This window comes from Apteryx rowi, unplaced genomic scaffold (assembly GCF_003343035.1).
Source record: "Apteryx rowi isolate R43461 unplaced genomic scaffold, aptRow1 scaffold_125, whole genome shotgun sequence".
Classification (NCBI taxonomy): Eukaryota; Metazoa; Chordata; class Aves; order Apterygiformes; family Apterygidae; genus Apteryx; species Apteryx rowi.
The window spans coordinates 1,782,516-1,808,861 of NW_020447475.1; positions in this window are offsets into that span (position 1 = coordinate 1,782,516).

Here is a 26,346-nt window from a genome sequence, read left to right on the forward strand (position 1 = left end):
GATGAAGACAGTATTTTTTTGTTTCTATCATCATGACAGACCAAACTCAGACCCACTGGACATGGCCACAGTACAGTTAGGGGCAAGTGATGTGTCCCTCTGTAGCTTAGGCTGGGGTGGAAAAGGGTTTTCTAACAACTGTCCAGCACAAAGCAACACATCTTCCATTTTTTTCTGATTCATTTGATAGAGTATCATATTTCCAACAATGTTCTTAAAAGCAGGAGGATAGTGAAAGAGGGAAAAGGAACATAAACATCCAAATGTAAAAAATAATTTCTCAGTCAAAGTACGTTTGTGATGTTTTTTACTCATTTCTGTGACTATTTCAACACTGCAGCATTGCTGGTGAGAATACTGGGGTGAAGTCTATTTAAAACTGGAATGCTTAGAAATTTGCTGAAAGCAAGTATAAAATCATTTGCAGATGGAAGTTGGTGGTGTTCTTGCAAGTCTCTTCTCATTGTTTTCTGTTTTCAGAAAACAGAATTTAATACAGCGGGGCAACTCTAAAAAGAACATACTAAGACTAGAAATAAATAAAGTTAACCCCTCCACCCCCCAGCAGAGACCAATCCTTTTAGCCAGCTAAAAGTTTCCAGTATTCTGTTTACTTTTGACATTGATCATTTATTTGGATTTACAAGAACAAGGGAATTAACGGTGCTGGCAAGAAAACTCTGGGAATTGTGCTGGGATGACTTTGGACGTTACCAGCCACAGTTACTGCCCCCTCACTTTGCCCCTTTGGCCAGGGCAGCAGCAGATAAATGTGTGCTTCACCTCAGCTGCTGCACTTCAMAGCCTGCCGTGTTAACCTCCGCTTGCATTTCTTTCTTTTGCACTGATTTATAAGATTCAGTTGCATCCAATTTAAAGGATGAATAGTTTCATCCAAAAGGAGTCCAGTTCATCCAACAGCATGAGCCAAAGCACAGAAAATGGGAATAATTGGGAGATGTGCCTTGAAAGCACCTACAACCCTAACTTCAAGGCACATTCCCAGTGGGTAATAATAAATAAGAAGCCATGAGATGGAGACAATTGAATGAGGTACACAAACGCCCACAGGTAACGTAATGACACTGGGTTCTTTCCTTACACAAGAAGAGGAATAAAAAATAAAACAAAGTATCCATTAAGGCCTTTTCTGCAGGATGCTGCTTGCAGTTTCCGATAATTTTTATAAATGGAACAAATCTGAAAAACTCACATGAAAGATGATGGGTCCAATGTGAAAAGATTCCCTGCCTCCAGCCCCTGCTGAGGGAGAGGAAACCTGCTGGACTTGCCTCAAAACTCATTTCTGTCTTCTTCATATACCTTACACTGCCTTGTAAACACAGGCTGGTAAAGCCTCCTTGCTCTTGTGTCCTCAAGAAAGTTGTGCAGGGCCAAGATGGTGCTTTTATTTTTCCTCTTTCCAGTTGAAAATATATCCTGGTGATAACAAAGTTCTCTCAAACGCTGGGGCTCTTTGCAGAACAAGAGCTTTATCCGCGGCAAGTTGCTCTGGCAGAGCCGAGCTCTTGCAGGGCACCTGTCTGGATCTTCTCAGCACAGACGGAAATAAACTGAGCTTTTGCAGTCATCAGCCTGATCTCATATTATGGGTTTAAATTAATCAGCTCTGCCTTGCTGCCAGTTCTTCTGCTGTACTAAAGCACATGCCAAGAAGTAGTATCCTACTTTGTCTAACAGGTTGTTTTAAATCATGGGGTTTACATGGAAGAGGGAGGATATAAAAGCCAAAGTTTAAAAAATGTATCCCTTACTCAGGATGTCCGATTAAGCTAATCAGAAGTGTCAATATAATTACACCACCCCATCTTTTCAACGTTGTTTTTCACCTGTAATTTTCAGACTGTTTTGCAGAGTAAAAAGCAACACTGAATGACATGTGGAAAACCAGAAACATTGAGAGATGAAGTTAATTAGCTGGAGACATAAAGATGAGCAGGGGCCAGGCCACAGATGAGAACTCAGGTCTTGATGCCCTACCATACTGCTCTCTAGCGCTACTCATAAAAAAAAAAAGAAAAAACACTTTTAAAAAAGAGTTGGCCTTTTCCAACTGGAACTATTTTTAATTCTTTACAATCATCTTTGTCTTTCTATTTAAGAATTTACATTGAAGAAGGAGTGGGAATCTGCTGCATACTACCATCTGGCTTTCTTTAGAAATACGGCACTGTAAGACAGCAACTGGGTTCACCATAGCTTTAGCAAGAAAACTGTGACTGCCTCTTCTTTTGCTTTACTCAGTGGAAATTTATGGCAATATTTTATATTTTAGTTTTATGTGTTTGGCATAACATCTAGGTTGTGCAAGGGAGATCCTGCCTAGTGGCTGAGGAGATACTTCACAGACACCAGCTTCAGTGAGTGAGGTTTGGTCTCTCTGATTCAGTCGGAAACCCCCTTCCGTTCTCAGAAAGTTGGTGCTTTTTATTATATATTAGTACACTGTTGCGGTTATTACATACACTGTGCTCTTTCTTCTGAAACTCCCAGATTKCCGTGCTGTGAAGTTTGTATTATTTTTAGGATGCCAAGTAGATTTTACTGTTTCAGTTTTGAGTCCTTTTTTTGTCATTTCCTCAAAAATTCCAGCCAGATTTTTCGAACACTACCATTTCTGAAGCCATGGTGACTAGGTTCCTTTTTCTTTTCCCCATCTTCTTCTTTAAAAAAAAAAATGAAACAAAACAAAACACAAACCCTCTCATATTCTACAGATGTTTTGTGATCTCATCTGTTATTAACTTTGGAAAGATCTTGCCTACCACAGAGATCAGATTCACTAATCTATGGCTTCCTGGCTCCTCCTTAGTTCCTTTCTTATAATATTTCCAAGAAAGCATAGATACCTATTTTGGCTTCAAATCTGGATTCCGTGAGCTGATATATTCAAATATATCTACTTACCAAACCTTTTACTGTATCCTTTTTTGAATCAGAGAATCTAATTTCCAGTCAAAACAGCCATACAAATTAGGCACTGAGTTAATCAGTGATTAATCACATAATCTCCTGTCACTCGAGATCTGAAGTGTCCAAAGATCTTGTGCTGGCTGCCTGGAAAAGGCGACTGTCACTGTGTGCGTTTTTAATTGATTTTATTGTGGGTGCCAGAACAATGGCACCTCCCTTTTTCACGTGATTCAGTTCCCCAGCACTTGCTCAGGCTGAGAAATATCCCTGGGTTGAAACTAATTACAGGAGCTCCAGCTGCATACAGCGAGGCCGGGTTGCAGACCGGAGTCCTCTGGCTGTGCCTCTCGAAGAGGGGCAATTCAAAAGAATTACTTAGGGGCTCAAAATAAAGATTAAGTGGTTTTATGGCCTTTACAAACAACCTTCTGGGCACTGAATTTCTTTCCTACGAATAGTAATAGTAACAATAGTAATAACAATAATAATAATAATAATAATAATAATAGCAGCTTTAATTTTATCAATGTCAGATGCTACTGCTATTCCAAAAATATCTCCAAAGGGCTGCATTTCGGCTGTTCCCTTTGGCCATTCTTCAGACAGTGTCATCCGTTCTGCTCCTCTTGTCAGAACTTGAGAGTTTACAAAAACTTTGTAGGCTGGCTGCACTTGGGGTTTCTGCTCTGGAAATACCCAGCCGTTCAGCACTCTAAAGATATCTTCTTGCCCTTTTACATTATTGTCACTCAGGGAAGCAGCCAGAGCTACCAAACCCACTGCAGAGGTGAGAGGGGAGTTCCAGTTAGAAACACAATCATGGGTGTGTTTCTTATATACAGCTGTGGACCCACACCTGGGCATTTATGAGTAAAAGTCTCAGATCCAGTTCAGCCAGAAGCTCAGACCTTAAAAAACCCACATTCCCTGTTTCCTAAAAATTCACTTCTGTTTTGCACAAAGGGCATTGCCAAATTGAGGGCCCCTCCTGTTCTTCTCCCTCCAGCTTCTTTTAGAATAAAGTTGCTTCGTTCGCTTTCCAGCACTTTTCCCTAATTGTAGTGCAGCAAACCGGGCACCAAGGGACCAGTCCTGGTGTTATCACTGACATCTCCAGCATCAGTGGAGGGAGGGGATGCAGCTCAGAGCATTTTGTTAAAGCATCTCCCTGTCAGGGTAGTGCCAGGCTTTGTCACCTCCTATCTCCGAGCAAGGAAATACCGTACTGTCTCGTTTTGTGAGAACTAGGATTTTCTGAGTGTTTCAAGCAAAAACGGTTCCCGAGGTTGATTCTGGCAAAATGACGAAATTCATAAACCTGTCAGCTCCTCCCATGTCAGAGGTGGGACCGCGTGCCAGCCCCGCTGGCGTGGTGCCATCGCCCCGCTCCCTCCCGTCCTTTTGGCAGCCTCGCCGCCCAAGCTCCGGCTTACCAAAGTGCCCGCCAGGAAATGTGCTCATTCCAGCGTCTGGATCACTTCGCACTGACTTATGACGCTGGCATCTCCCTTCTGGAATGAAATGTTGCTTTTACAAACCTTAGTGGGGACGGCAAAAAGCATCTTTTTTAAAAAATTATTGCAAGCTGTTGATTCAGCTAAAGAATTTTGTCTTTTTCAGGTCATTCTAATGGACTTTAAAAGGTGGCTTTTTTTTAAAGGAAGGAATTGGATATATGTAAACAGAGTGTTAGCAGATCATAACTTAAATAACACTCCCCCCCTCCTACTAAGCCATTTGCTTTCCTAACTGAAACCGGTGGTTTGTGATTCTTCACATTATTCTTTTAATGTCATGACCTGTGTGTCAAAGTGAGAGGTTGCTTGTGGATTTTTCTTGTCTTTGAAAGCAATACTTTCTCCAGAGACAAAGAGGCTCTTTTACAACACCCTTAGCAATTGCCATGAGGTGGGAGCTACAAATCGGGCAAGCTTGGGCAGTTGCATGCTGACATTTTTCRTTCCTCATGTCCCACAAGTATTTCTCTTTCAACAAGGCTTCTGTGTAAGTGAAAAGGAACTTTTTTGTTTCCTTGATTTAGTTATATTATGTTTGAAAATTCCTCTTTGGCTCCAATTTCCCCCTGGAAACTGCCCTGGACATAACAAATTTTACACACCCCTTTTTAATTTTTAAAATCACAAATTTGTGCTGTTGCTCACTCCCCATTAACAAATAAGGGACAAATTTACTTTATTTCATTTGCATTTGCAAAGCTTTTGTAAGCTGTTTTTCACAACAGACCACTCATAGCTTTGCRCCTCGGAAATGAAAAAGTAGGCAGATTTGGCTCTTGAAAAGCAGCCTTTTCCAACTTTTTGTAAACATTAATGACCTATTCATAAAGAAAAGGGCAGATGCTTTCCACAAAGARATATTAAAACATTGAAAAACTTCTCAGGCCTGCTGGAGAAATAAACGACAGTGACAGGTTTGAAAGGAAGCTGATCAGATCTTCTGGGGAGGAAAAAAAGGGACAACAGATAGAAAAATAATAGGCCAAATTTATTCTTGTGCTGAGGTTAGGGAGCTTTCTTTGATTTTTCTGGTGATTTTCAGACATGTGTCATGTAAGAGCAGAAGAATGGTCAAACCATATCAAACATCAAAAAGGTCCCTCTGGCTCAATATTGTCTCCAACAGTGACAACAGTGGATGCTTTTGGAACAGTATCCAAATGGAGCAAGCACATAGTGATTCCTCCTTGGCATGTGTTTTGACCTTGTACACCCACCTATGGGCAGCCACAATGTCTTGTGGCAAGAAGTTCCACAGTTTAACAACATGCTGCGTGAAAAAAGTATCTCCTCATGTTTGTTTCAAACTTGCAACCTATTAGCATCATTTGATGCCCTCCTTAAACTTGTGCTGGGAGAAACAATGAACAGTCATTCCTTATTTCCTATTTCCCTTTTCTATTCTAAATATGATTTAATCATTTTCTGTTATGTCCCCTTTTAGTCATTTTTTCTCAAGTTTAAGGAATTCTTATCTATATAGCTGTTTAGTATTGGGAAGCTTTTCGATACCTTTGATCTTCMCTCTTGCTGTTCTCTACACCATTCTAGTTCTTCTATATCATTGCATATAAGAAATGGGCTTCAAGTCTTTAGCCTTAAAAAATATGCTGGTTACAAATAATGGAAATATAGCGTAGACAAATTCTGACAGCTACTACTGTTTTAGGCCACCATTCAGAAAAGTGCTGTGTACTGTCACCTTCTGCTGAGGACAGGTGTTAGTCATGTTACTCAATGCTATATTGGAAGGTCCTTGGCTCAGATCTGGTCAAGCATTTAGGTTTCCACCTCCTGTTCAGGCTTCTAACATCTCACTGATTTCAAGGAAAGTGAAATACGTGCTTAGACGTGGTTACGATAGGAACCTCCACAGAAATTAAACAACCAGTGTGTGCTCGTGGGGTTCTATCTTGCAGGGTCAAGCCATAATCTCTGAGCATAGCTAACTGGGAGTGCAATAATAAAGAACTAGCTACCGCGCTCTCCCTGTGGAGGCAAACTCTCTTGACATTGCTATAGGAGTTGATATCAGTGTTGAGAAATTTTAGAGGGGTTAAAAGAAAAAGAACACTTGGTAAACTGAGGCTACAGGGGATTATGGAGCACACTTCTTGTTCCCTGATGATAGGTAGGGATGATGATTCAGAATGGCTTTGCTCTTTGTATAGTAAATTGTCACCTACCTGGGCAGGGAGTGCAGGGAGATGTTACCATAGCAAGGAGTCCCATGTAAGGGTTAGGAAATCTGTATGGATCTTMTGTCATGTTCATTGATATCCAACATGGTACTCTGCAATATAGAAAAATGGGATATGTGTGATTTATGGCTTTATGCAGATGAAAAAAAAATGAGGCTGGATTCATGATTACATTTCCTGTAAGAGGAAAGGAGCAGGAGAGGACATCTACCTTTCCCAGCAGTCTGACTTCTCCTGGCTTGTATTCAGTGCTCCACAAGTAAAATTCCTTTAGTCACATATGCATTTAAAATCACCTGAGAGGTGCAGTGCCTTGCGCAAGCAAGGCACGAATTTCATCCAACCCAGCAATTGTCTCCCGTGGGAACTCTGCATGGGAGAGGTCTGTGTGATCTGCCGACACCTCAGGCAATGTGCTCTCTAACACAGTCATCTTCAGATAATGGTCTTGTGTTCATTTCTGTTAGGAAAAATGGAACTACTCAGAAACAATAAATGCACCATTTCTTTTCCTCTAGGTTGCAGCTTTGCATTTGGATCCCTTCCTTGCTCCATTTATCCATTTCTACCAACATATACTGGATGAGTGTCTCTTTATACAGTGTGTAATTCAGATTTATGAATGCAATTCGTATAAACTGGATGTYGTCGTATTTCCAGATACGATGATTCAGCCCTAGAGAATTTGCTTTCTCTTTTCCATCACTGAAATGTCATGCCCCATAAGTACTGTCTTCTCAAATATTACTGCTGGAAAACACCCTGTAGAACAGCATACAGGCATTATTCTGGGCACAGGGGATTTGGCTGTCTTCTTCACTTCCTTTAATCAGCCTGTATTGCTAGAATTTTGTTGGAATGGCTAAAGAACTAAGGGGCAATAAGTACAGTTAAATTAAAGATGAAATTTGGGATCCAAAGGCACATGAATTACTTCTTCTGCTATTGTTCTGCCCAGAGAAGTGGGTCAAACGTTTTGTTACCTAGCATGAAGTTGTACTTGTAAGGTCAGGAGAGCTGTGAGGGCTGAGTATCAGCTGATGAGTCCTGAGATAAACCCAAGATCACGGTAGCTATAACTTTCCTGCAAATGACTCTATGCCAAAGAAGGATTTCTTGGTAAATTATGAAAGCCAAAGATTGAAAGCTCATTTCAAATCTTGCTGATGACTTGYTACTCTTTGGAAGAGGTAGGGAAGGACTGAAGAGAGATATTGAGGGCAGAATGAAACAAAATGCTGTGGCATGTTTTAGAGTGTTGCAACACAGCTTGACACAACCAATTGTTGGAAGTGCAGATAGCTCAGGGACCTCAGGTCCAAAGCCTATGGCTCTGTTGCAAAGAAGTCTGGCAGGCTCACTGACCTGACATGAGATTATAATAAATGCTCTAGCAAACAATGAGGTACCAGAGCTTGCTAAATAATTAGATAAAATTATATAGGCAGAAAAGGTAAGGCATGAAGTAATGCCAGCATATTGTCAGAACTATGTACAAAGAGAGTAGATGTATGGAGGTTCCCGTAACATTCATAGCAGTAAAGCCATATTTTTGGAAACTCCTGAGGTGTAAAGAATTTACAAGGCACATTTGCCTAAGTCAGTTAATAATGCTGCCCTGCTCTCCAGACRTCACTGGTTGTACCACTGTGGCAGTGGGCAGGAGACCAGCTGGGACTGCGGTGGGTCCCACGATCTGGCCACCGTGCATCCACAGTGGTGCCATGAGGACAGCTGGCACATTACTCACCCGAGGGCACCTGGCCTTATGCTGCACTGCCATATCACTCCGGCCTATGGAGTTGTAGGTACTCCAGAGAATAACTCTGGATTGTCCTGGAGTCCGGCACGTTATGTACAGCAAGACCTGCCTTGGGCACTGCTCAAAAGATGATGTTGAAAACCTTTAGATTTAGGTGCATAATTCCTTAAGCTCAATTTGAAATCTTAGCCAAAGTGTGAGTTAGTTTCCAGCAGATATCTCAGTTAGTTTCCATTAAAAAATAAGAAAGCTGTTGTAAAAGAATAACTCTCCAGCAATTTTGTCCTCTCTGCAAAGACATATTAGCATATTGCATATTATTAAAAGTGTGATTCTACTGTGTTCAATGATTTTATTTCCTGTGTTAATCTAAAATTGAACCATAAGGTCTTAATTACATTACAATTTAGCTTTACTTTTTAATAATTCATATACATATATATGTAGACTATACACTCTGTGTCAACTGAGTACATTAAACACATTTTGAAAACTAGCAGAAGATTAGCACTTGTAACAGGAATTGTAGAATAGTTTTCTGGCTATTGCTATTTTACAGAAAAATTTAGTTTAGTTTGTTTTATATAAATCATGAGGGTTACAGCTATTTTAAAACCTTTAAAAAATCCAACATCTCAGAGTGGGGGAACACTTGGGGAAACTGTATATTTTTAGTCTCTTTTATCTTTTTCCCCTCTTTTTCAGCTTTTTTTGTCTTTTCAAACATTAACTGAAAGGATTGATGTTTGGGGTAAACATCAGATTTCAGAAAACCTGAATGCACTGCTAGCACAGCTAACACATCATAGATTTTATCTTAGCTAGACAGTAAGCTGCAAAGAGCAAAAAAGATACATATATGTGTGTGTCTCTCTCTCTATATTTATATGTATATATATATAATTAAGTGGTATAGAAGCAGTGCTTTGTATATGAAGAACAGGTACAGCGAAAGCTCTTATTTTAGAAGTCTGACCCTGGGTGCCACCGAAGCCCATGGGAAATTTGCCATGGGCTCCACAGCCTGGGGCTTGGCTGCTGTTGTGCCATTGTTTGCTCTGCCAGYGTCAAGCCTTATTTCGAGTAAGGCAATGGCAAAGCTCCACTGACTGTAATGAAAGTGAGGTTTGGCCCTTAGTGAGCAATAAGAGATCTGTGGAGGCCTGGGGGTGGGAACCTGCTCTGGCTCCGGAGGGGCTGACTTACACTGTGGAGGTTAGCTCACACCCCACCCCTGCGCGGTTGCTCCAACTCCAAGATTTATTGGACTCCACGGGAAAGCTCCCCCAGAAATCCCTGACATCGTGCGCCTTGGTATACTCGGGGATGAACTTGTAATTGTGCTGGCTCATGGCTTTGAAGAAAACAGGCTCGTTGCCATGTCATAGATCAAGGGGATTRTTTGCCTTCCTTGTGCTGTTTCTGGTACGTTATGCAGCTCGCTGGGCAGCTTCACAAATGCTATTGGTAGTGACACGTCCTGCAGGACAGTGCAAATGCAGGAATGGGCTCCTGTCCCCTGGAGAGAGTTCCTCTGTCCCTTCTGCACAAATGCTCATCCGGAATAACTGGAGGCAGGAATAACTGGAGGACAGAAGGGAAGCTGGTGATAYGGGGATCGAGGCTTTTCTTAGTTTATCCATATTTCCAGTGACCCCTCACAATTGCTGGGTCCTGGCGGAGCGGTCCTGGTTACTACAGACATTTTGCAGCCCTCCAGGTAATGCCCGTTGCCAAGTTTGGGCTTTTTTGAAAATGTAGTGACATTTTCTTTGAAACCGTGGTGAGGAATTAGAGCAGGGGAAATCATTGGGTGGCAGGGAAGGAAGGAAGGGYCTCATTTCAGCACTCCTACCCTCTCCACTGTACAGATTTCCTATTCCCTTGAGTCTTTGTCTACCCTTGCCATAAACCCAATAATCTTCCAATTTATTTTCCATCTAACATCTTACTGTTATTTTTAAGRCTCCTAATATTTCACTGGGAGGGGATAAATCAATGTTTTAATCTTGTATCTGATAAATTCTGGAGTGTGCAGGGGGGGATATCCATGGTTTTGCTTGAATACATTTGTAGTATTTGCAATTCAGTTTAAGTAACCAAGAAAAATAAAAAGGCAATGATATACAGACATTATTGTAGCACATGATACATTCCACTAGTGTTAACATCACCCAACTTGCAAAGTGAAGAGCAGATAAATCAATCAGAACTTAGTTCAAACCTACTGTGGGGACAATATTGTAGAAAGACCTATGCTTGATGAAGATGCAATTGAATAAAATCCACCACAGTTTTCATTGTTTTTCACAACTGCTTTCATTGTCTTCTTGTGAAGGGTTATACAAGTGAAATATTGTTCACATGTGAAAGGGAGGAGGATGCATGACTTCGTCAGACTTCTTTGAAAATTGCAGTCTATATAACAAACATTTTGTAAACTTTTCAAATGAGTGAAGGAATATTCTGTAGCAACAATTTTTTCTAGTTATAAATATGAAAGAGCTGGTCTGAGAGTAGAATAATCATCATTTATTACTTGTCTGATTGATCTTGGTCCCTCCTCTATGATTCATCCCTTTTGGATAATGCATGGCAGTGATTAATTTATGTTCTGAAATGTCTCCTTCTATTCTTTAGGGATCTGGTGTTTACTCCAAACCTTAGCATGTACGTCTTATTAATGTGAAAATCTTCAACATAATTGGCRTAGATATATACAGCTTGCATTGTCAGAACTTTAATTTCCAGCCAGAAATGGAAATCTGCTGTTGTTGAGCACACTTTTGGATATAACAATCATCATAGYTTTCAGTGCTTCCTGATGGAAAAGCTGCAAAGGCACTGATGGGGTCTGCTAGAATGAGACAGCAAAAAGCCAATGAGACTCAGAATAAGGAGCGTACAGAAGGCTTTTCTCTATGCTGGTAAGTTTATTCCAGCAGAAATCCATTGCTCCCATTACTGTGCAGCTTGCAAAATCATATAGGCAAATTTGGAGTCAAAACAACAGTTTACACGGTGTTGTGTAAATTGTCGGCTGTTATGCTCAGGCAAAGGAAGTCAGTCTAGATTCCAACCATCTGGAAATGTTACAGCACARAGGAAAATATCTTTTCAATTTCACTTGGGGGTCACGTTTTTTTCAGTAGCTTCAAGATACGGGGAGAAAACAGATTTCCTGATGACAATTGTCAGGCACATTTAAATGTAATCTTTCAACGTTTCTTTAATGACTGCAAGAAAGATCCTGGAAACAAATACTTTTTGTGCTGTAGAGTCTAATGATAGAGTCTACTTCTTAACAAAACAGGAAACTTTATTCTGCCAATTCACACATCCTGAGACAGAGTGTCTATATAGGTTATATAGGGTATTTTCTTTCACCTTACACAGCAGACTGGATTCTGCAAGTACTTTTATGCTGAATTGAACACACAGCACATACAGGTTGAACTTCTGAGTCTCTCTCATTGAAGAATAGCTTTGGCTGTGAATTGAATAGAATATACTGAATTATTAACCTCTGTCTCTATCAAGCATCTGAAAAAGGTTAAGGACATCAGCTGCACAGGATCAGCAATATTAGCAGGAAAATTGCAGGGAAGGAGAAACTATTAAGAGGTAGCCAGTATTGACATCACTGGGTCATGTGCCTCCTCATACTGGCCACTACTGAGACATGACAGTTATCTTTGTTCTTGAGGACTTTGGCTTCAAACTTGGTGGACTCAAGGAAGCCAAGGATAAGATATGGTCTGCAGTTGGAAGCTTTACTGGCTGTTGGAGGTCTTTACTGTCATAGTTAAGGAGACAGACTATTACAACCCTATTATCCTTATGATCCTACTGCAACTTATTTAATTTAATATCAAAACAGTATTCTTTTTGCATTTGTGAGTAATGAACATCAGCAGATACAACTGTAGTTGCTAGAACCCTCAAACAAATAGGAACCATCATCTTAAGTGTTACAAATAATGTAACTGCTTTTGAGAGGTTCCTGATTTGACAGCTTCATAAATCTCTCTTACTCTGATTACCCACTTGGGAAATAACATTTGAACAAAATTTAAGATGTTAGGCGTTATATAAATATTAGATATTATTACAACATTTATCRCCATTATTATTAATACAAGTTAAATAACTCTAAAAGCTGACAAATCTCCAGTTTTAGATGCCCAACCTGTGATATTTTGAAGGATTTGGTTTTAGGGCAAGTGCTCAGCACTTCAAACTCTTGGCCCTATTTTAGTCCTCAACCCTGAATTTCAGTAATATTAACAATATATGGTAACTCTTGCAGCAACTTCAGAGAGAAAGCCTAAGCCCAAAAAATCCATGACTCTGAATCATGGTAAATAATTTGGAAAGCTGAAAGACGAATCCATATCCTTCATCAGTTATAATCACATTCTTYGTTATGGAGCTTGCTTCTGCCAAAAAGATGTTGTGTTTCTTTCCAGGCACAGGGAAAGGTACTGATTTGCCCGGAAAGCATACAGCATACAAAGATAGATGTGGGGTGGGGGAAAAAGCACACAAACAAAGTGGTCAGGACAAGTAGAGACTCATGACATATCAGCTGTCATTTTGTTGTGAAAAAACATAAACCCCTCACCTCTTATTTATTCTCATTTCTCCCAAGCAATTCTCTGCTGTCATATTACTGTTTTCACACCTCCCTTCCAGATAGGCTGTTTGTACTCTCCACCTGAATACAAAAGTACCTGACAGGATAAATAAAGGAAGTATGTAAATGCATATTTTGGTCACCTCATTTCTTGGACACATTCCAGTGCAGTTTGTTTTCAAGAATTTAAGTCCCTGATTCAGCAAAGTTTTTTAAAACTATTGCCAAGTACTACAGATATCTTTTAAAGCACTGAGTCTTTTTGGATGGATATGGGTGGGATGTTGCTGGTTGATGAATAAGCATAGTCAAGTTTTCTTGGCTGAGGTTTGCARTTTCAGCTTCAAAATTGGATTTTTGTGAATATTTTGACTATTCATCTAACATTCACTGTATTTCCTGATGTTTCTCATGAGTAAATCCATTAGCTAGGGTGGCATTGTGAAGCAAACAAAAAGAAAAGTGAAGCTGGTGTTTATGCAACTTAAAATTTTGAAGAGAATATTTTTCAATTTAGGCATGGATGATTCATGGATTAACATTTAAATTTTAGCTCATGAACTGTCAGGATGAAGAAGAAAAGCATTTAGTTACCAAGTGYATGACTTGGGTTGTGAATTAATGTCAGTCTTATGGGGACACTCACTGAGAGCTGTTTATACTGACTGAAGTCAGAGTTTACAGATGAAGTATATTCAAAGGCTTTAAATCAAATTACCAGTGTTATCCACTTATTTATTTTGTGATGTTATTGAGTCATTCTGAACAAGCATTTCATATCTTCAAGTTTTCATCCAACAGGATTCACAATGACAGTAAGTAAAGAACAGTTCTGATCATTCTAGAGTCTGGGAGACTAAAAATCCTTGGATAATGGGCAATTCAGATAATGAAAAGAAAGGAAGAATCATTCTGCAGACTTTAATGTCTGTGGTTGTTTCTTCTGATGACGCTTACACTCTTTAGATGGATGAGTTTTATTCCTGACTTGTGGTTTGCTTCTGCTCACTTATTCCTTTTTTCAAACTGAAGTTCTCTAGTGCTTTCTTGATCCTTCTCAGAGGAATTTTGCTCATGTTGGTTATGAACTCTTGACTTGTTCCCCCTCCTTCATGTATACAAGAGCTTCCAGTCTTCACAGCCCAACTAGTGTCTGCTGCTGTCTTCATACGTGTGTCCAAGATCAAACTTGTCCATAATAGCATTTGGCTCCCCAATGTCCCCTGTCTGCATCATCTTCATTCTTTCATTTTCCATGAACCAGTCTCTACCTGCCTTTTTTCTCTTTTCTAACCCCCTTCTGGCTTCTCTTCTTCCTTTCCACATGTACCAATGTGGAAAGTTGTTCATTTCTGGCTGTTTTTTCCTCTCATCCCATCCTCTATGGTCAGCCTAGGAGACCTCAGTTTCCACATCACTGATTAATCCACTTCCTTACTGTTCACTTGCCTTCATTAACCTCCTTTTTGATCAGCTGTGGTATGACCTCCCCACTCATGCCCTTGACCTTATCTTCACTCARCAGTGCTCCTCTACAGATCTGAATCTGAAATCCATCTCTTTGGCCCTCCACACTGCTCCTCTCCCTTCCCCACCCATATTCACTCCTTCCATTCCCACCCAGCCCTGGGTCCTTCACGCTGGCCGCTCCCCACTCATCTGTAGCATCTTCCCTTTGCTCTGCTCTGATTCATTTATTGACCCCTCACACAGCTATGACTACCTCTTTAATCTTGGCTATCTCTGTGACTGCACTTGTGTTTATTTTTTGATTCATCTATATTTCTTGGTATTGCTCATCCTCTGGATTTAACTGCTTGGGTAGTAAGAGCATCAGACATAGGAACTAAGTGGTATGTATGTTCTCTCTTCCAGCTATTTACTCTCATAATCAGTAAATGTATGATGATCGAAAGAAAATGTAATTCACCTATATATCACTGTCTTCAACATTTCCATATTGTTTAACTTTGTACTCTTTAAAGACTCTCCTTCTTTTTCTCCTTGTTAAATGTGGGCTCTGGCAGCAATGAGCCTGTTTTGATCTTGGCTTCAGTTTAACATATTGTCTTCTCTTCTGTTTTTCACTGAATCTTCATCTTTATTTCTCATCTCTCTCTCTTCACATATCCCACCAGTTGTTTCTGTCTAGCCTGCCTTCTTTGTTACTATTGCCTCTACTGAATATGTTATCTACTTCCACTTTCAGCTCTTCCTTTCCTTCAGTTCAATCCTTGATTTTCTCCATGTCTTAGCTCTTTCCCAGGGCTAAGTATGTGTGAAATCTAAATTTAAAAAAAAAGGCTAAAAATATCATTACTTTAAAAATGAAAATGTTCATGCATGTTCAGATTTTCATCCTGTAGATTGTTGCTTACTGAGTATTCAATTTGATCATCTTCTCTCTTTACCAACATAAGTTACCCACATCTCTTCCTACTGTCCTGCTTTCAGACTCTTAAAATCTCTTTTGCTACTTCTTTCCTTTGACCTCAGTTATGCTTCTCAGCTACTGAGAAGGGTTTTCTGCACCCGCTTCCTAGGTGTCTCCTGCTTTCTTTTTCAGATTTCTCCTCAAAACTCAGTGCTTAAAAAAAAAAAAAAAAAAAAATGCCATGGCTTCTTTTTCTCCCTTCTGCCTTTATCCAGCCTGCTCATGAACTGTTTCTTTGGTTTATGATATTGTTCAAGATAATATGACCAAAGCAGAGAACAACCTTCACTCTAAGATTATAAAATGTTGTCTATACTTAAACAGTACTATATACATTTAAGATGCAGTTTTGAACATAAGATGCTATGTAAATAAATGTTCATAAGTATGTAGAGATATAAATAACAATAACTATGTTTAATGTACTTCAGTTCTGAAACTATTAAGCTGAAAACATGGTACAGCCACTGACTTGAACAGGATCAAAATTCCTGGAGATTGTGCAAGGCCAGGCAGTTCAGCTGGACAAAATAAGAATAAATCACTCCTAGCAAACCAGTATGTCCCAATCACCTTAGTCCTGCTGAGCTGTGTGGCCGTGGGGAAACCAGATGGTTCTGCTATTCAGTCCTCATTTAAAGTTGAACATGACCCTGATTCAAATAATGGTGTTTCTGGTAAGTGAGGATTCATTGTACATCATTTGTAGGATTACCCAGAGAACAGGATGTTCATTATATAAAAGCAGTGGAAGACACAAAACAAGAYGATTTATAATCTGAATTGTTCCAACATTTGAGTTCCAGTCAATGCAATGTTTCAATTGTTTTAATTACACCTCTTGGTCAAATTGTAGTAGAATGAACATTTGATCTTTTTTGCYGTAACCATAACTTGAATTTTGTTTTCATCCACAATGTGTAGAGGCACAACCATACCACATGAAAGCCTGCAGAGTAATTTAGCATTCCGTCAATCTCTTTCCATCACTAATACTTTCCATATTCTCTCAACCAGTATTCTAGGCTTGAGGCTTTCTTTTGCTTCCATGTTGGTACAATATCATGAGTGATAACTTATAAACCTTTCCTTCATATTCTATTTTCAACTCTGAGACTAGAGACAGGATTAGTTTTAGTCTAGAGTATGAGTTTAGGTCTCAAGAAATGTGGGTTCTGTTTTCTACACTGTCCCAGACTTCAGAGCAACCTGGGAAGGTCACGTTGGACCTTCATTTCTGAATCTGTAAAATGAGGAAACCATAAAAAACAGTGAGGCACACAGATTCTCTGGGAATAGGACTGTGCAAGTATCTCAAATGACTGTACATTAGAAAGTCATAAAGAAGTTTCAATTCAATTTATTCAGCCTATAATGTCAGGAAGTTCCTGTCTCAAAGAGTTTTTATTAGTCCCTTGCTTCATGTGGATGAAAGATCTTTTATGTCTACAAGGTCTTCTGCAAATGCTGTGTTCGCTTCTAAGTATATTATTTGCTTTACTCTCATTGTCAGGTAGTACAGTGGCAACAAAAGAAATTGCTACATTTTCAAGAACTTATTTCATTTATATCTTTACATGTAAAGAAGATCTTTGTTGTGAATCTGTAGAGGTGGGATAGCTGTATCTTACTGATAAAGAATGGAAACTAAAGTTCGTCCCCTTATTTATGTTCAAACACTACTTGGGAATAATATATTTGTCTAATTTGGGGTATACTCTCAGGGTCAACATCCCACAGCAGTGTTGCTAAAGGCAATGTCTGCCTTTCTATTCATGAAGGCACAAGAGAAGGAAATGTAATGAAACATCCATTATCTGGTCTACACCTGGAGGCTCCTTGTTCTATGTTCTATCTTGTGATAACCTCATCTTTTCAAAGTAAATAAAAGTAGGGTAAATGTTTTTTTTTTCCTCGCAAGACAGCTTAGGAAAAGAAATCTTATTGTCCAGAGCCCAAGGACCTTTTCTGGACCAGAGCTATTTAATTACTTACTGTCTATCAGACAAGCTGCTGTTCTGCTCTTAGCATCATGCTTCATTGTCTGATAGTACAGCTGTCTGGAGGCTGAAAACGAAAATCATTTCCCTTTGCTCAATTTCCTTGTAAACAGCAAAAGAATGGTGTTGATACGCCAGACTTCACTGGAAAAGTGCATTGCCAACATGTGACATCTGTCCCCTGTGGTTTTAAAAAGAAGAATGTGATTTGTCCCCTACAGAGCTAAATCAGGCCACCTTCAACTTACACTTCATTTAGTCTTCACTGTGACAGACTTGATCTACGCTGCACAAATCATGAACAACAAAGAATGCTAGGGCAAAAATAGAAAAATGGTTTTGTATGATATAACCACTTAGAAGAGCTAAGTGAGCTATTGTTAACAGCCACTTTATTAACTACTCAGTGCAACAAAACACAAAACCAGATTTATCAGCCTTGGCCTATTTTCACTTCCATTGATATTAATAGCAATTTTACACTATCTGTAAATTTAGGTATAGCTCTGCAGTGTGCACCAATATTAAAACCTTAGAATTGAGCGTGCACTCCTGTATTTTCTTGAGAAGCATGCTGGTGAATTTTGCTTTTCTTTTATTTGCAAATAAGCAGAGATATAACTGTTTTACTATTTTTTTGGTATTCAGGTTAATTCTGTAAATGGTTAATGAAAATGTATTTCACAGTATTTTTTTCTCTTAGTTGACTGGTTGATGCTATTCAAATGTGACCTCAGAGTGCCCAGGCATATTCCATTTTCATTAGTATTAAGCTGCACAAATAGTGTAAAAGTGAGCAAATGGGAATGGGAATACTGTACACTTTTCAGGAGCAGAATTCATGCTGCTTTAATAAGTGTTACATTTTACCAGCATTTATGATACTGTTTATAGTTTTAGGGTCCTGTCTTGCTTCCGTTGAAGTCAAATGTTAAACTTCTTTTGCTTTGAGGGTGAGCTGGATCAGACCAATAAATCGGTGTACTTCTGTTAAGCCTTGAATTTATAAAAATCTATCAGTCAATCAAGAAAAAAGTCAACAACAAACTGGTATAAATCTGTTCAGCAACTGATTTAGCATAGATCTGGTAGAGGAGGAGATGTCTGCAAAGCTGTCAAAAAATGGATTTTTGGGGGCAGACTAAAGCACCCTGCTCCCTGAATTTCTTTGGACCATTATTCAATCTGCTGCCTTCCAGTCGTTGTGCTGATTAAAGGCTTATGCTCATTCTATAGGATGTACTCTACAGTGCTGTTCTCAAACTTACGAGTCCCTCTGGGGTGCTTATGTTGAATAGCTAATGAAATTTTCACAAAAAGCAACTATTTCCAGGGAAATTGATGGCTTATTCACAGAATTCATTTAATATACAAGTAAGTGCCTTCATAAATATTCATAAATATTCAAGAAATGCCAAGAACAATTCAAGAAGGAAAGGGAATGTCTAGAGAAATGCTTTTAATAACTGTACAGATCAAATGTACTGCAAGTTCTGTGTATATCAAGGAGCCCAGTGTTTTCATGGCTCTTTTATTGGGTCACAGAGCTATAACTAAAATGTCACTTCTTAGCATTTAATAAAAATCACAGCATGACCACTTTATCATTGCAACCTTGATGCAACAGGAACTTGCAGGTATGCTTAAACTAAAGCCTGGAAGTAGTTCTCCTGTCTTTAGTGGGTAATAGACTTAAGAAAAAACACCTCCATAAATTTTACTAGAAGAGATCTTAGTCCAAATCACTGGACTGTCAGGGCAGATGCTCCAGTTTCCTGCATGTATGTCAGATCAGGACCATGATTTTACCGTGAAGTACAAGAATGACTTTGGTCTGATACTGCTCACCCTTATGCCCACCAGCACTCCTCACCCACACAGGGAAGAGGTCTGCAGAACTGAGAGATAATATTGCAGTCTGACTTTCTTAATACCTTTGTGTTGAGAAAGTCCTTGATTATCAGTAAGGCATCAGCACCANGTAAAGCAGTTCCAGAACGAGCATCGAACTACAATACAGTGCAAAAGCAGAATATAAGTATATTTAAAGCAAATATATTTTCTAAAGAAGTTCCTTCTGACCTGTGGCCATTTGCAATGGCATGATGTTGYTATATTTAAACATCTGATTGAATCTACCAGCTATGAGTCTGTTATTCAGAAGAGTAAATGAATACTGAAAAATAAMTAAATTGGTTATATTATTCTGTCTAAATAGAGAATGAATGAAAGGAGTTTCACTGAGGTATGTTTAAGTCTAGTTTAAACATGAAATTGCTCTTACATATTAAGGATTTGTCTTTGCTGCAGAAAGAACTGATGTATTGCCCTTAATTTGAATTCCATTCACAAACAAAGCCCTTCTACTGAATGCGGAAATATCCTTGCGCACAAGTTAACAGGCCCACTGGGAGGTGTAAGCTACAGCTCAAGTTAGCAGGGTTGCTGGATGCTGCTAATCCATTCACTATTTACAGTGCCATTTCGCAGCTGTGGTTTCTCTGGCTCCAGCTAAGCTAACTTAAGAAGCATTAACTCAAGTATAACACTCCTGGATTTACTGGGGGGAGAAGTGGAGAAAGGGGATGAAGCTCCCTGGTTTGACCTGTGCTCTGGACAGAAAAGGTGCTGGCTGTCACTGAGATACGTCCTGTCTCCTATTTATAGTCTAGCTGCATAGCTCTTGTTGGTAAATCCAGTTACTTTTTCTGAGTTGCTCTCCAGGCTCTTCTGGCAGTATTGACTAGGGATTGATTCAATGGCCCACCTAGAGGCATCAAGGGCCATTTGAGATGCCTGGGATATCTGAGACAGCTGCATGGACATATATATATATATATATATATATATATATATATATATATATAAAACACAGAGACTGGCAGATATAAGCCAGGACCTATGAGACACCCATGCACTTTGGGGGCAGCAGTGGGAGGTAAGGTGGGAGCACTTAGGACATCTCAGATGGCATTTGGTGCCTGTGTGTGAGCAACTGAATCAATCCCTAAGTCTCTGTTGATGGTAATGGGAGCTTAGACACTTTGATTTAGAAATTGGTGTTTTGATTCTGCACTGACTCCTACTCTGATGGTGGTATCGCTTTCAAATGCCACAGCTAGATTTGCTAGACCCCATTTGTCAAATTCCTAAGATGTTTAGACAACTGGGTTAGAAGTTTTAAAGGTAAAATATAATAACAATTACAGTAATAGTAATAGAATTTTATTTTACTATATTGTAATACTAGAGTGGTTTRATTAATTCTAGCGATTCATAGGTACTAAAAGTGACAGGGACTCCTGAGGCTGAACCTCTGAACCCTACAGGTTGTGAAGTAGCAGCTTCTGCAGTTGACAGACCAGTTATTACTACAGGATGGTGACTGCTACTGCAGAGAAGGCTGACAGGCCTTTCTAAGAAATATCAAGTATTGTTCTATACAAATTATATCTGATATCATCCACAAACACAACTAGTTTTCATATTGCCCCTCATTGCCGTGTGATGCCGCAGCTTCATYGCAGGTGCCAGTTCTCTTGCAGGTATTTGCTCTGGTGAGCCTTGCTGTGATGGTTTAAGATGTTATTGTTCCCAGCTGCCCATCTGGTCCCTCTGCTGGGGGCTATTATCCCTGTACCCACAGTGGAAAATGTATGTTTGGACCTCCACAGGTCACAGTTTGGTATGTTATGTTAGCTTTAACCTGGTTTCAAAATTGCTTTTGCTTTGAAGGAGTTTTGCAATTGTCAGGACTGATGCATCCACATCAGTTTTACAGTTTCATCCGCATGGAAATGTTTCACATTTAAAGTTCATGCAGAATCACAAAGGTTTGCATGAAGTTTCTGTTCCAGCACAAGGCGCAGGTGTCTGAAAGCCACAAAAGACGACAAGTGACTCTAAGGGGCAAACTATGTTTCACTCAAAATGCTCCGAGAACAGTAGCCACGTAAAGCCCCGAGAACAATAGGCACATAATACCTGTCAAGTTACAGCAGACACAGGGCTTCAGACAACTCAGTAGACACAGAAAGTTTAACGATTCACTGATGATTTGAAAATGTAGGATGAATTCACAGCAAGTCTGCTCCAGGCTTTTGTAGTTCAAATGAAACATTTCACACATTGCTTGGAATTACCCCTCCTAATGAAAAAAAGGGTGAGGCATTTGGAAGTCAGTAAAGAGAATGTGATAAACTTCAAATAAAATAAAATGAGAGGAAAAATAAAAAGATTTTTGTCTGGCTCAAAGGAGTTTGGAAATCATGTTCCACTTGGGTGTAGAGACGGACTGAATAGTTTTTCTGTTTATTTATGTCTGTTCAATTGTTAAGTGTGTGAACATTATTGAGACTTGTTTCTGTTGTGGAATGGTTGCAGACTTGCCCTGTGACATGTATGGTGGAAAAGGACAAAAAAAAAAAATTGTTTTTTTCCAGAGAAAAGTAGGATGTATTCTTAGGTGGTTACATGGTAGCTCTACAGGAGCAAAGGGACTCTTGGAAACCTGTACACAACAGAAAATAAAACTTCATTTGCTCATTTATATTTGATTTTTGAGCTTGCATCAGAAAGGTTTGGGAGAGTAAAGTGAAACTTAAAGATGCAGAAGAAAATTAAAATGGAAATGCTGAAGATATATTTTGAAATCCTTGCAAACTGAAGCAAATATTGTTCTCCAGAGAAAGGCTTAGAAATATGTATGGGCATACCTAGTTATCAACCAATGACTGACTATGGACTAAAGAAAGTTTAAAAGTCCTTGCAATAGAAAATTCTCAGTTAGTTCAAGCAGAAAAGATCTTTGAATCTCAGACTAAATGTCCTGGGCTTTAGTCCCAATTTTTCTTTGCTGACAATGTCTCATTTGTGAAGAAGGAGCCATTTCCAATTCTTTCAAGAACCAGAAGTGTGATAATGAGTTGCTCGGAAGAAACTCTCTTCAGGTCTCCTTGTTTAGAAAGAAAATGAACAGCATGATACAGGGTCTCAATATAGGCTAAAAAGAAAAGAATGTGAAACAAATAGTGTGTAGATGTCATCTAGAAAAAAATAATTATCCAAAAATTATTCCTAAAATGCTTAAGCAATAATCATTTAACTGGTAGACAGCAACAGAGCTGTGCAGCCTAATGCTGGTTGTGACAGAAGAAAATAAATGAGCTACAAAATTTAGATTAAATGAAACAGGACCGTTTTAATCATATAAACAAGGAGCAAAGTGCTGTGTTTTCTAATTAATGCCCAAACTTAATTTTACAATGAACTGTTTGTTGAAGGTAAAAAATATAATTTAGCATATCTGAATAAATTATTTTCCACTATGTAGTAAAAATATAGAAACACATGGCATAGATTATAGCCCCAAATGTTTGAAGATTCTTGGAACGGAGGCCGCCTGGCGACTTTTGTACCAGCTGGAAGAGCAAGGACCCAGCTGGCTTGGCAGGAGCCACCATATTGTGCCTTGGCTGGCAGGTGGCCATCTGACACTCTTCAAGGGTCTGTGTTCCTCTTTTCTGTATGTCTATACCATGACAGTTCATGAGCGCATTTAGGAGGAGTGAGCTGATTATCCCAGGAACGTCAATCACATTGGCACATGACAGCAGGGTGTGAAGAACTTGAGGGAACGACGCTCCCAGGAAAGGCTGAATGAAGACACCAGTGGAAGCCTGAGAGCAGGTTCTCGGGGTACTTAAGCGTTGAAATTTGGATCTCTGGATTCTGAAGTGATGATGAGAATTCAGGTGCCCTTTCAAAGGCTAGTGCTATTATTAGGGAAGGGGAAAAATGCAAAACTTTCTTCTGATGTTGCAAATTATTGCTCATGTAAATGTAGGATGCAAACAAAAGGAAATATAATAATTTATGTATCCTTAATTCCTTTAATCTAAGCATTAAAAGACTATTAACTCATCTGAAGTAAGCTCMCCAAATCCCAGAGTCAAATGCTGATGTTGTCAAGTTACAGAAATTAATGTACAACAATGAACAAACTTAAGTTGCCTAAACAGGCAGGGATAAAGGATGCACCTAGATTCAGGTCAAGGAAGGAAGGCAGTCAGACACACAGATAAAGAGCCACATCACCTCCACTGATCTTTTTTAATGGAGGGAGGAAAATTCCCAAATTTGCAAAACGGACAACTCCTTGAGGACCTGGGTTCTGCAGAGGCTTAGGTGCAAATGGAAAAATGACCCCAAATGGGCTATCCCACCAAAAGCAGGAGGGCTGAAGACAGGGACTGTTTCTTCCCAGTCAGATGAAAAGTAGGAAGCACTTCTGAGGAAGGGCTGCCTGTACGGACAGCTTCTAGGAGTGAAAGTGGATGAAACAGTGCCCTTCCCTGTTCTTGGCAGTACATGGCCTGTGGTGAAAAGTACAGAGTCTTCACGCCTGGACAAGGGCCATTGTGTGGAAAGGCTGATGAACCTAGATGGACCAAACTGCTTGGACCTAGAACATTGACTCAAACAGTGCCTGAAACCTTGATGGAGCTGGTTGCATAGCAGCAGCAACTGCATCAAGAAATATCTTGGTAGTGGAAGGAGCAGTGTTTGGGCAGCTATTGGGCAGCTATTGCCACAGGACTTGATATTATATCACCAGGAGAAGAAAAGCAGGTTATCCACTGACTGGTAACTAAATAGTACCTGAGACCTGATTAGCTATGGGACGATGAGCAGGACAGCCTCTCATGTTTGACATGTACCCTGTTCTCACTGTATGACATTTACTGCAGAGACTCTTGGTGATGTCTGCAAAGTATTCCTTGTTACTTCAAGTGAGTAACCTAAGCCCAGCACTGCTATGGCCCAATGTAAGTGATCCTAAATTCCTAACCAGCCTGGTGTGGCCTTGGACAAGGGTCTACATTGGAAGAAGGACAAGATCATGGTCAATGGTTCGGCCACTCTAACTCTCTGTGCTCTCTGAACCGGAGATGGATTAGACTGTGTGTTTTTCATCCAATAAAATCAGCCACATCAGCAAGACTGTTCATTAATGGGACAAATGCACAGCTCCAGGGTATGAACATAAAGAACAAGTCACATTGACATCATTCTTTTTTGAGAGCACACAATTAGAAGGCCAGTAGGACTCCTGATGCAGCCAAATCGTCTGCCTAGTTAGGACAAGGAACGGTCCAAATAAAACATTATTCTTCCAATGTACTCATGGGACATGAAACACTGAAGTGGCCATGGGTCATGAGACCTGCAGCACAYGCCTTACCACTGTGGTAAGATTCTCTCTGTTCCTCTCTATTTGGCCACTTTGGACTACAGCTGCAATTCCTTTCATGATTTATTAAAAAAGGTAGAAGGATAATGAAGATTATCAATAGGAGGTGCTAGATGGTAATCTTGGAGAACAGCATCAGTCATACAAACATCATATGAGCACAACAAGGTGAGTATGTGAGGTGAGTGGTATGAGTCAGAAATAAGAAAAAAGGCCTAAGATTCACTCCAGCTGCCTTGAAGCCGACAGCTACATAGCTGCAACAGCACGAAACTCAGCGTGAGCTACAAAACCCAAGAAGCTGAGCAGACAGCAGGGCAGACAGCTAGCAGCAAACTCCATGTTTCAGCCACCGGAGGTCTGGAGCATGTTGCACAGGTCCCATCTCCTCAGATCTGGTGGCGCTGCAATACTTGAAGACAGATAGCTTAATGGTAGCCAGGGTATGTCTGCAGCAGCTGTAGTCCCCCCAAGGACTGTCTGCGAGATGTACCCGAACAGGTTGCATTTGTGCCACCATGCCGCCTTGCTTTGCAGTAGCTGGGAAGTAGCTTGAACCATATGTGATATATACAAATTCTGACAAATGGCACACTTTTAACTTTCATTTTTTAGGGATTTATTTTACCCTGGTTTCCTGAGGGAGTAAAGCTCATGTAAAATTTTATGTATGCATGTGTCTATCTGTGTATTAGTCCCCTCTTCCCTCTTCCCTCACAAAAAACTTTAGAAACCACTGGCCAACTTCAGTCAAATTTGACAGCAGGGTGAGCTCTCCAGGATATTAAATTCAGACAAACTTCATACTAATAGGCTGCCATACACAGATGGCAGTGAGGGAAATGGAACGGCAGTAGGTCACCTTTTGCTAGATACGGGAGGATCCACCAAGACGCAAATCCATATGAAACAAAGCACCATAAGCGCTGCTGCTCAAGGAGCTACTGATTTTTTTTTGTTGTTCTTTGTTTTCCTATGATAAATAAAGGAGTTGACCATCCCTCCCAGTGCCTCCCTAAGGGGAGTGCTGTCTTCCCAGAAGCTGAATACAAACACGATCACAGGGACGCACTGCTTTAATCCCTTCTCTGCCTGTTTCCCAGGGCACCTGCTCCAGTCCCATCCTCCTGGTAATGACCTACTTCCATTTCCTCCCTGTGCAGCACATCCAGCAGAGCTGAATGGCTGGCTGCTTTTCACAGGGTTTGGTGGGAGCTGGTGAAGCAGAGATTGAACCCACAGTAAATACGGTTTTAATTCCACCCAGTGGAGCCGTGGCTGGCATTCCCCACGCTTCTCATTCAACAAAGGCTGTGGCATGGCCTCTGCAAGGCAGCACCATCTGCATCACGCGCTCCTTTTAGAGAAACCACAGACCACCGAAAGGGAGAGCTCTGCAACAAAGCTCTAAAGATCTCTTTTTTGGAAAGTTTTTGTGGTTTGCTTGCTGGAGCAGGCACTTCGATTTTCAGGGAGAGTGCAGTTGGAGCTCATAACCTTCTTCTCCTCCCACAGACCCAAACTGAAGTCTGAGGGAGGAATGTGACTTTCCTTTCTACGGATGCTAATAGACTGATAGGGCCAGAGCCTCACCTACTCTACATCAGTGA